Source organism: Sapajus apella, unplaced genomic scaffold (genome assembly GCF_009761245.1).
Source record: "Sapajus apella isolate SASKATOON/1434 unplaced genomic scaffold, GSC_monkey_1.0 scaffold2, whole genome shotgun sequence".
In the NCBI taxonomy this organism is placed as follows: Eukaryota; Metazoa; Chordata; class Mammalia; order Primates; family Cebidae; genus Sapajus; species Sapajus apella.
The window spans coordinates 78,876,526-78,888,568 of NW_022436942.1; the positions used below are offsets into that span (position 1 = coordinate 78,876,526).

The following is a 12,043-nucleotide window of genomic DNA, read 5'->3' on the forward strand; positions in this document are numbered from 1 at the left end:
TTTGCAGGGGTCGGATGAAGTTCTCCAGAAGGCCGTGTATGCTCTGAATCAGTGTCCAATATATGGCACTGTTTCCCCATAGCCAGGACTCATGGGTCCAGGAACCAAGGGGTGGAAGTGGAAGTGGCACCACTCACCATCACCCACTAGCAAAATTTTTGCTTCTGGTTCCTGCAACATTGCACTCTACTGGCCTAGAGGTCTTAGTTCCAGAGGGAGGAACGCTGCCATCAGGAGGCACAACAATGATTCCACTAAACTGGAAGTTAAGATTGCCCCCTGGACACTTTCAGCTCCTCCTACCTTTAAGTCAACAGGCTAAACAGAGAGTTACAGTGTTGGCTGGGGCGACTGACCCAGATGATGAAGATGAAATCAGTCTCCTACTCCACAATGGAGGTAAGGAAGAGTAAGTGTAAATACAGGAGATCCATGAGGGCGTCTCTTGGTATTACCATGCCCTGTGATTAAGGTCAATGGGAAGCTACCACAACCCAATCCAGGCAGGACTGCAAATGGCCCAGACCCTACAGGAATGAAGGTTTGGGTCACTCCACTAGGTAAAAAAAACCCACAACCCACGGAAGTGCTTGCTGAAGGCAGAGGGAACGCAGTATGGGTGGTAGAAGAACGTAGTCGTAATACTAGCTACAGCCACATGACTAGTTGCCAAAACAAGGACTGTAATTGTCATGAATATTTCCTCCTTATTTGTTAAGAATATGTTTGTGCATGTATACACTTGTACTAAGAAAATGTCTTCATGTGATTTCCTTACTTTTTCCTTTATCACGTGACAGAAGATTTATTGACTTCATATCACATTTAAGTGTTGTTAGCTTTATGTAATAGCATTTAGATTAAGGATTAACATGCTTCTGGTTACACAAAGGATAGGCATATTATTTTGGGTGTAATAATGACTTATTGTCTTTATTTGAAGATTATGTATGATTTCAGCAGATGTGTATGGGTTCAAGTTGACAAGGGGTAGACTTGTGTTGGTTAATACTGAATGTCAACTTGACTGGATTGAAGGATGCAAAGTCTTGTTCCTGGGTGTGTCTCTGAGGTTGTTGCCAAAGGAGATTGACATTTGAGTCAGTGGACTGGGAGAGGCAGACCCACCCTCAATCTGGGAGGGCACCATCTAATCAGCTGCCAGTGCGGCTAGGATAAAGCAGGCAGAAGAAGGTGGAAGGAGCCCACTTGCTGAGCCTTCTGGCTTTCATCTTTCTCCTGTACTGGATGCTTCCTGCCCTCGAACATTGGACTCCAAGTTTTCAGCTTTTGGACTCTTGGATTTACCCCAGTGATTTGCCAGGGGCTCTTCGGCCAGAGACAAAGCTGCACTGTGGGCTTCCCTACTTTTGAGGTTTTGGGTTTCAGATTGGCTTCGTTGCTCCTAGGCTTGCAGACAGCCTATTGTGGGACTTCACCTTGTGATCGTGTGAGTCGATACTTCTTAATAAACTCCCCTTCAGCTTCTTCTCGGATAAAACACCAAATGGCAGATGACGCGGGTGCAGCGGGGGAGGTGGGGCGGGGAGCGGCCCTTGGATGGGGAATCAGCTTCTGCGGAGGTTTCGACCTGCAGTCAGGGGCCGGGAGGGCAGAGGCCACAGAGCTCATGGAGGCAAGGCTAAGGATAAAGAGTGGATGCCTGTCACCAAGCGGGGCCGCCTGGTCAAGGACATGAAGATAAAGTCCCTGGAGGAGATCTACCTCTTCTTCCTGCCCATCAAGGAATCTGAGATCATTGACTTTTTCCTGGGGGCATCTCTCAAGGACGAGGTTTTGAAGATTATGCCGGTGCAGAAGCAGACCCAGGTGGCCAGTGCACCAGGTTCAAGGCATTTGTTGCCATTGGGGACTACAATGGCCACGTCGGTCTGGGTGTTAAGTGTTCCAAGGAGGTGGCCACTGCCATCCGTGGGGACATCATCCTGGCCAAGCTCTCCATTGTCCCCGTGCACAGAGGCTACTGGGGGAAAAAGATCAGCAAGCCCCACACTGTCCTCCCTTGCAAGGTGACAGGTTGCTGTGGCTCTGTGCTGGTGCACCCCATTCCCGCACCCAGGGGCACTAGCATTGTCTCAGCACCTGTGCCCAAGAAGCTGCTCATGATGGCTGCAGTCTTGAACTCCTGGGCTCAAGCAATCCTCCCACTTCAGTCTCCAAAGTAGCTGGGACTACAGGTGCACACCATCACAAATGGCTAATTAATTTTTTTTTTTTTGTAGAGACAGGGTTTCACTATGTTGCCCAAGCTGGTCTTGAACTCTTGGGCTCAAGTGCTCCTCCTGCCTCAGCCTCCCAAAGCATTGAGATTGCAGGCACAAGCCGCTGAGCCTGGCCTTCTAGAAGTTTTGTAGATTTAGTTTTTCCATTTAGGTCTCTGATTCATTTTAAGTTAACTTTTTGTTTATGATGTGAGGTAGGGGTCATGATTCATTTGTTCCTTCCATAAAGATATGTTTCAGTCCCAGCTTCCCTTCCTCATTGAATCACTCTAGCACCTTTGTCAAAAATTAATTGATTGTATATATGTGGATCTATTTTTGAGCTCTCTATTCTGTTGCATGATATACAGCATCATTATGCTACTTCCCACACTGTCTTGATTAATGCAGATTTACAATTCTCCTTGAAATCAAGTCGCTCCAACTTTGTTCTGTTTTTCAAAATTGTTTTGGCCACTTTATAATACCTACAGCTAACATATTGAATGGTGAAAGTCTACTTACTTAAACACTTTCTCCCTAAGGTTGGGAACAAGGCAAGAATATCTGCTCTCACTACTTCTATATATTAATAACATTGTGCTGGAGGTCCTAGCCAGGACAATGAGGCAAGAAACAGAGTGGGAAAAGGCAAAGTGAAATTGTCTTTATTTGCAAATGACATGATTATGCATGTAGAAAATGCTAAGGAATTTACAATACAACAAAACTATCAGAACCAATAATTTTATTTAGCAAGGTCAGAAGATACAAGGTCGATATACAAAAATGTTTCTCTACACTAGCTTGAACAACTGGGAAATTAAATGTATAGAAACATTTATGGTAGTATCAAAAAATGTAAAATACATAGGGATACGACCAGGTTCAGGGGCTCACGCCTATAATCCCAGCACTTAAAGGAGCCTGGGGTGGGAGGATCACTTTAGCCCGGGGGTTCAACACCAGCCTGGGCAGTACAGTGAGATCCCACCATCTCTAAAATAAAAAAAAATACCAATAGGCTTTTCTTTTTGTAGGAATCATCAAATAGATTCTAAATTGCATATGAAAATGCAAACAAACTATTAATATTTTGAAGCAGCCTTTAATAAGTTGAGGGAGTTTCCTTCCATTCTAAACTCTACATGGTCAGAGTTTTTGTTTTTAACCCATGAATAGGTGTTAATTTTATCAAGTGTTTTTTCTCATCAGTTATCATGAGCACGAAGTGAACTCAGATTATATATTCTTTTTTTTTTTTTCTGTGCCTATGTTTACTCAGCTAACCCAAATGTATTCTTTTTTTCTTTGTTTTGAGACAGAGTCTCACTCTGTCACCAGGCTGGAGTGCAGTGGTGCGATCTCGGCTCACTGCAGCCTCTGCCTCCCGGCTTCAAGCAATACTTCTGCCTCAGCCTCCCAAGTAGCTGGGATTACAGGCATGCACCACCTCACCCAGCTAATTTTGGTATTTTCAGTAGAGACCGAGTTTCACCATGTTGGCCAGAATGGTCTCAATCTCTTGACCTCATGATCTGCCCGCCTCAGCCTCCCAAAGTGCTATGATTACAGGCATGAGCCACCACACCTGGCGGAGATCTGGTTGTTTAATAAGTGTCTGGTGCTTCCCTCTTCTTGCCCTCTCCAGCCTGCCACCATGTAAGACATGCCTTGCTTCCACCTCACCTTCTGCCATGATTGTAAGTTTCCTGAGGCCTCTCCAGCCATACTGGAACTGTGAGTCAATTAAATCTCTTTTCTTTATAAATTACTCAGTCTCAGGTTGTATCTTTATAGCAATGCAAGAACAGATTTAATACATCAGGCTAGAGTGCAGTGGCATGGACACGGTTCACTTCAGCCTTGACTTCCTGGTCTCAAGTGGATCTCCTGCCTCAGCGTCCTGATTAGCTGGGACTACAAGCAAATGCCACCATGCCCAGCTAATTTGTTTTAAATTTCTCATAGAGATGGTGTCTCACTATGTTGCCTAGGCTGGTCTTGAACTCCTGGGCTAAAATGATCCTCTTGCCTCAGCCTCCCAAAGCATTGGGATTACAGGCGTGAGCCCCCTCGCTCAGCCCTATTCTTTTGTTTTTTAGATGAAGTTTCTCTCTTGTTGCCCAGGCTGGAGTGCAGTGGTCAGATCTTGGCTCACCACAACCTCCGCCTCCCAGGTTCAAGTGATCCTCCTGCCTCAGCCTCCTGAGTAGCTGGGATCACAGGCATGTGGTACCACACCTGGCTAATTTTGTATTTTTAGTAGAGATGGGATTTCTCCATGTTGGTCAGGCTGGTCTTGAACTCCTGACCTCAGGTGATCTGCCCCCCTCGGCTTCCCAAAGTGCTGGCTGGGATTACAGGCATGAGATTACAGGCATTACAACTGTGCCCAGCCTAGCCCTAGATATATTCCTAACCATTGTTCTGTGCTGTCTCCCTATGTGTCAGATGCTTTGTTTAGTTCTGCACACGGAGTGGAGAACAACAGAGAACTGGTTTTGCCCACATGGAGCCTAAGTCTCCTCTGGAACTTAGTACTCTCTGTGGCAATTATGTATGTCGATCTCGGATCACACAGGGTCCTGTGAGATCCTGCTCATTCATCTCCATAGCCCCAGTGTCTAGCCCAGTGCTGTTAGTTGAATAGATGAGTTTAATCTGAGAAGGCTTCATGGAGGAAGCAGTTTTGAGTAGAACCTTGGAGCTAGAGGAGTTGAGCAGTTTCCTTCAGCCTACAGTGATTATTAACAACAGCCACCGTTGATCAAGCACCTTCCTGTGCCACACAGCACAGTGAGCATGTTAACCTCTCAGGGTCATCCAGCCAGTGAGGGGCAGAGAGAGCTTGTATTTGAACCCAGACCCACAGTCCTAATGACTGCCTTATACTGCCCCTCCAAGCCTGGTTTAAAACCATTAAGGTTTTATGAGGGCTTGAGTCTTTCTACTTCGTATTCTCAATCCCCTGTTTCTCTTTTGCTAGGGACATTCGGAGGGGTATAGAGAGTGATATAATGATGGTCAATGCAGCAGCGCCTGGGCTCGGAACACCTTGATGTCTTGGGAAAGACTTTTCTCCGCCTCCCCTGCCAGGTCCTTCAGACTCTGGGGGACAGTGCCTTTCGCCCTGTCCTTCGAATCCCCCTTTCCTTCTTCAGCCCCCTCTCCCCCTCCTCCTTCCTTAGCCCCTCTAGTTCATTGGGCTGTGCCGGAATCTGTGGGGAAAGGAGCAGGATTTCAGCTAAATATAAACCAGGCTGTTCCAGTTTCCAAATAGAACAAAGGAGCAGGGTGTTAAGTTGATTTTTATAAATAAAGAGAGAGGGAGTGAGAGAATATTTTTTCGAGATGTTTAATAAAATCGCCTTGCGAGAGGCAGGAAAATCACTGGGCTGCGGTGGGAGGGTTTGCAGGAGGAAGGGGAGGGGGAGGAGGGAGAGTGGGGGATGCTTCCTTCTCTCTGCAGAGATTCTTTTCCTTGGACCAGGGAGAGAAGGTGGTGCAGAGAGGGGTGGGGGGGAACGGGGAGGAGCGTGAGTGTCCCTGGGAGGAAGAGGAGGAGGACAGGGAAGGCTTGTCATCATAATAGTTACTGCGCATTACAGAATAGTTCCTGCATATTGAGCACTTACTGTATGCCAAGTTTTATGCCAGATTACCGCATCATCTCACCAAATGCGGTCAAGATGCTCGTCACTTGAAGCTCTGTGATCTCGCACCTGCCTACCTCTCTGACCTCATCTCCTCCCTCTCTCCCCCTGGCTCACTCTGCTCCCACTACGGAGGCTCCACACACCAAACTCATCCCTTCCTCAAGGTCTGTGTACCCCCTAGGTCTCACAGCCAGCTCTTTGTCATCATTGAGGTCTCAGAATAAATGTCACTTCCTTCCTGACCACCTTACGGAAAAGAGAACCCACACCCACGCCAGTCAGGATTACATTCCCTTGTTTCACTTTCTTCATGAAGACATCGCTTCCAAACTGTTTGCCTGCTTTTTTATGTCTCCTCACTTGCTCCACCAAAATGAAAGTCCAGTAAAAGCAGAGACTTTGGCTGGATGTGGCAGCTCATGCCTGTAGTCCCAGCTCCTCAGGAGGCTGAGGCAGGAGGATCGCCTGAGCCCAGGAGGTCGAGGCTGCAGTGAGCTGTGATCACACCACTGTACTCCAGCCTGGGTGACAGAGCAAGACGCTGCCTCAAAAAACGAACAAATAAGCCCAGAGACTTTGTCTCTCTCCTTCACTGCGGTAAGGCCAGGACCTAGAGCAGTGCCTGGCGCATAGTAGGTGTTGCTTAACATGTATTTGCTAGACGAATGGATAAGTGAATGAAACTCAGAGAGGTGAAGCGACTTGCCCAAGGTCACAACAGCTAGGAAATGACAGAATTCGGGAGGAAGCCTAATTCATCTGATCTCTAAATGCATGCCCTTTTTACTATTTTGTAAGGCTTCCAGCATGATGGAGGAGAGGATTGAAGGGGATCACTATGGAACCTTGGAATTTTGGGGGATGATCAGGCACAACCCTGGTAGTGGGTCAGTGGAGTCAAATGTTACATCACCCTCGCCCTTAAGCAAAGTGTCTCTTTCCACAGACAGATCTTGTGGGGACTATTACATAGAGTTTTACCCAGTGCCACCCAAGGGAGAGCTAGTCTAGGTTTTGGGGAGGGGCAGAGGGCCTCTCACCTTAGGAGCTGGAAGGGATGGCCGGAGGAAGCGGTACTGTGCACCTCTGCCTTCCTTGTCTTGCCGCTCCTTGAACCTTTCCTTTTTTACCTTCACACACAGCGGTGAGTCAGGGTTGGGTTGGGCCAAGTGGCTGCATAGATCTCCGGGGCACCCGGTGATGTGACCATGTCTTCCTGGTGACATCAGGTCCTCACAGGGGATGTCTAAGGCATAACATTGGACAAATCAAGCGGCTCCCTGGTGTCTCAGTGTCTTCCTGTGTAAGACGGGGCTGGTGAAGTTTCCTTGCTTATGAAGAGTACAAATCCTGTATTAGGCCAGGCACAGTGGCTCACACTTGTAATCCCAGCACTTTGAGAGAGGTCTAGGTGGGAGGATTGCTCAAGGGCAGGGAGTTGAGACCCTGTTTCTACAAAAAATTTTTAAAAATTAGCCAACCATGGCTTGTGTGTGCCTGTAGTCTCAGCTACTTGAGCCCAGGAGTTTGAGGCTGCAGTGAGTTATGATTGTGCCATTGCATTCCAGCCTGGGTGATGGAGTGAGACTTTTGTCTCAAACAAAAAGCCAGGCATGTAGCTCACACCTGTAATCCCAGCACTTTGGGAAGCCAAGGTGGACGGATCACTTGAGGTCAGGAGTTCGAGACCAGCCTGGCCAACATGGCGAAACCCCGTCTCCACCAAAAATAAAAAAATTAGCCAGGTGTGGTGGCATCCCCTGTAGTCGCAGCTACTTGGGAGACTGAGGCAGGAGAATCACTTGAACTTGGGAGGCAGAGGCTGCAGTGAGCTGAGATCACGACACTGCCCTCCAACCTGGACAACAGAGCGAGACTCCATCTTGAAATATATATATATATATATATATATATATATATATATATATATATATATAATCCAATCCTGTGTCTTAGAACCAAGGAAGTAGTGGGGCTTTCCGGTGCTCCAGGAGGTAGAGCCTGGGATAAGTGGGGAGTAAAGAGGTCAGAAAGGGTCATGGTGAAAAGAGAAGCAGAGGCCTGGCCTTGGTTAAGAGGACAAAGAGGGAATTCAGGGTGCGGTGCGGGAGGGATGCTGCAGTTTGGGGGGCTGTGGCTCTGTGCCTCTGACTCATTTGGACAGAGCAGCTTGATTCCCTGCGGCAGGAGATGCTGTTTATAACCTGCAGGTTCTAGCAGCCTCCTAAGCACAGAGCCCTGCAGCCATCTGGGGCCCTTCTTCCTGGGCTGCAGGGCGAGGGGAGGAAGGAGCAGGCATCAGGGTGGAGGGTGTCTGGTGGCCAAAGTGAAGGCAGTGGCTGACCCTCCTTTCTCTTTGCTGTGGACTCTACAGTCAGTGCAAAATGCACATCAAGGGCCCTGTGGGTCATTCTGGGGACATCCAGCTTGTCATCAGCAGAGTGCCTGGCACCTAAGAGGAATGAATGAATGAATGAATGAATGAATGAATGAATGAATGCATAGAAGTAGTTTCAGGCTTTTTATTTGGTCAGATCATGTCATGTCTCTGCCCCAAACTCTTCAATGCTTCCCAATCTCATTTGGAATAAAAGCCAAAGCTCTGGCTGGGCGCGGTGGCTTGTTCCCATAATCCCAGTGCTTTGGGAGGTCAAGGTGGGCGGATCACCTGAGGTTGGGAGTTTGAGACCAGCCTCACCAACATGGTGAAATCCTGTCTCTACTAAAAATACAAAAAATTAGCCAGATATGGTGGTGTATGCCTGTAATCCCAGCTACTCAGGAGGCTGAAGCAGGAGAATTGCTTGAACCCAGGAGGTGGAGGTTGTGGAGAGCTGAGATAGCACCACTGCACTCCAGCCTGGGCAACAAGAGCAAAACTCTGTCTCCAGAAAAAAAACTCAGAGCTCATACAGTGACCTACGAGGCTCCTATGTGACGTGGTTCCTCTTGCTGCTGCTTCTTTTTTTTTTTTTTTGGATGAGACGCTGTCTCACTCTGTCACCCAGGCTGGAGTGCAATGGCGCGACTTCAACTCACTGCACCTCCACTTCCGAGTTTGAGCAATTCTCCTGTCTCAGCCTCCTGAGAAGCTGGTATTACAGGTGCACGCCACCACACCCACCTAATTTTTGTGTTTTTAGTAGAGACGGTTTTTGCCATGTTGGCCAGGCTGGTCTCAAACTCTTGACCTCAGGTGATCTGCCCACTTTAGCCTCCCAAAGTGCTGGGATAACAGACGTGAGCCACCATGCCTGGCCCCTGCTTTCTTCATCCTGTCTTCCTGCTCATCCCCTTCACTCCAGCAGTCTCCTTGCTGCCCCTGGGAACGCACTGGGTCCACTCCTGCCTGTGGCTCTGCTCTGCTTCCTTCTCCTGGGACACTCTTCCCCCTGATACTGGCATGTTTTCATCCCTCACCTCCTTCAGGTCTTTGCTCAAATGACAACTTCTCAGGGAGGCGTTCCCGACCATCCTACTTAAAATCACACCCATGCAGTATACACGCCTTGTTCCCTTTCCCAGCTGCGTTCTGCTCCATCGAATTTATTGTCATCCAGCGTACGACGCATCTTACTAATTCACCTTTTTATTGTCTGGCTCCTTCTACCAGAGCACCAGCTCTAAGAGGGCAGGAGTTTTTGTCTGTTTTGACTCTGCTTTCTCTGTAGGAGCTAGAACAGTGCCTGGCACATAACTGGCACTCAAAAACACGTGTGTTGGCTCCATGAATTCCTGGGATTTTCATGGACTTGCTGTGTGGCCCTGGGTAGCGAACTTCACCTCTCTGGGCCTCAGTCTGTTGAACTCACTGGCCTTCCAGTTTAGCCAGTCTAAGGCTCTGTCCCTGCATCCTGGCACTCCAGGGTTTTTGTTTTGTTTTTTCTCCCCAGAATATCTGCTAAAATGAGAATTGGCCAAGGCCTGGCTTGATATTTTTCTCCTAGGCTAGACTTTGAGCCAGGCACATGCCGGCACTCTTGTACCTGAGTAAGGGGCTCTGACTAGATGCATTTGTGTGAATAACCTTCTATATGTGTTTGGGAACCTGGGCGAGATGGGACATTCCAGCAAAATGTCAGCATAGGCCCAAATTCTGTCTTTCTGTTTCTTTTTGTTTGCAGCGGAGCAAAGAGTTGAAATCTCCAAGGGCACCGCAGACCCTTCTCTAATGAATCAATGGGAACGCCCACTGCTCTGGAGATGAAGGGAAGAGGCTGCTGGCTGTGAATCCCACACCTGTAGCAGGCTGTTTCCACTTCCTCAGGAGCCAGCTGTGAGAAACCCACAGCAGAACTGCCCACCTTCCAGCGAGGGACGCCTGCAGGAGAAACACAGGCTTCAGTGGGGATGCCAAGCCCATTTTTAGATCTCATCTGTTCTTAATGAGAAATGGGTCCAACCTTGCCCAGGTTTCTAGAACAATCCCTGACAGGGCTTTGGAGTTTATTAGCATGTTCACATGCTATCTTGCTTAATTGCTAGATGATCTCTTGTTTTCTCTTCTTTTTATGGTATACTCCCTGGGACTAGCATAGTACCTAGCATCTGGTAGGAATCACTAGATTTTTGTAGGAAGAGTTAGGTAAGTCATGAGAGGCAGGCAATATTGTCATCAATTTTTTTTTTTTAAAGAGGTGGGGCCTCACTCTGTTGCCCAGGCTGGAGTGCTGAGGTGTGATCATAGCTCACTGCAGTCTTAAACTCCTGGGCTCAAGAGATCCTCCCACCTCAGCCTCCCAAGTAGCTGGGACTACAGGCGTATGCCACAGTGCCCGGCTGTGTCATCATTTTATAGATGATGAAGTTCAGGCTCAGTGGTGACATGACTTGCCCAAGGTCACATAGCCAGGAGGTAACTCCATGCAGGCAGCTGGTTTGGGGTTACCAGGAAAGAAAAGAAGGAATTCCCTCCAGTGGTGACTATACTTTGGGAAAACAAACTTTACTTTTGAATATGGGGGTATCTAAAAGAGCCTGGGCCTTTGGGAGCCTGAGCAACTTGGGTTCAAATCCCAGTACTGCACTTGTGGACTTGGACAAGTTCTAAAGACAACAGGGGCTGGGCCCGGTGGCGCATGCATGTAATCCCAGCACTTTGGGAGGCTAAGGTGGGCGGATCACCTGAGGTCAGGAGTTTGAGAGCAGACTGGCCAACATGGTGAAACCCCATCTCTATTAAAAATACAAAAAATTAGCTGGGCGTGGTGGTGCACTCTTATAGTTCCAGCTACTTGGGAGGCTGAGGCAGGAGAATTGCTTGAACCTGGGAGGCGGAGGTTGCAGAGAGCTGAGGTTGCGCCATTGCACTCCAGCCTGGGCCACAAGAGCAAAGCTGTCTCAAAAAAAAAAAAAAGACAACAGGGCCTCAGTTTTCCTATCTGTAAAATGGACACACCAACGTGCGTGTGTCCCTCTTACACAGAGCCTGTGAGAGTTTACAGTGAGGGAATGCAGTTCAATGCCTGCCACCGGGTGGTGCTCAATACACTCCAACCCCACCCTGACCTTTCAGGTGATCTCTGGAATCCCCCAGCTCAGCTGCTGCACCAGCTCCTGCCCTCGCAGCTTCAGGGCGGGGCTGGCGAAGCTGCTGACTAATCGTCCTGCGCATGCGCAGCCACCTCGCGTCACGTGGCCTCGTGCCAACCAAGTTCTCAGGTGCGAGGCCTCAAGAACTTTCTGTCGTCAGTGCGGGATCCTTGGGACGGCTTTGTTCCCACCTCGGCTGGAGCTCCAGGTCCTGGAACACCTGAGTGTGCACTTGAGAGGGTAAGAGAGAAGGCAAAGACCTTCTAGAACCTCAAATGAGGGCTCTTTTGACCTTTCTTCGCTTTCTGATTTGAGACAGTGTCTAGCTCTGTTGCCCAGGTTGGAGTGCAGTGGCGCGATCACAGCTCACTGCAACCTCCACCTCCCCAGGTTAGGCGATCCTCCCGCTTCAGCCTCCTGAGTAGCTGGGACCACGGGCTTGCACAGTCACCCAAGCTTTTTTACAAGGTTTTTTATTTTGAGACCGAGTTTGGTTCTGTCTTCCAGGCGGGAGTACAGTGACGCGATCCCGGCCCACTGCAACCTCCGACTCCTGGGTTCCAGCGATTCTCCTGCCTCAGCCTTCCAAGTAGCTGGGATTACAGGCGGCTGCCGCCATGCCTAGCTAAT

The 12,043-nt window shown here is 48.7% G+C and overlaps 1 pseudogene across 1 annotated transcript; it reads left to right on the forward strand.

The window, feature by feature from the left end:
• The first annotated feature begins 1,403 nt into the window (after positions 1-1,403).
• Positions 1,404-11,657, forward strand: LOC116555039 (annotated as a pseudogene). Its single transcript, XR_004270349.1, has 2 exons — positions 1,404-2,135; positions 11,397-11,657. The product of XR_004270349.1 is annotated as a 40S ribosomal protein S2 pseudogene (transcript).
• The last annotated feature ends 386 nt before the right edge of the window (positions 11,658-12,043 follow it).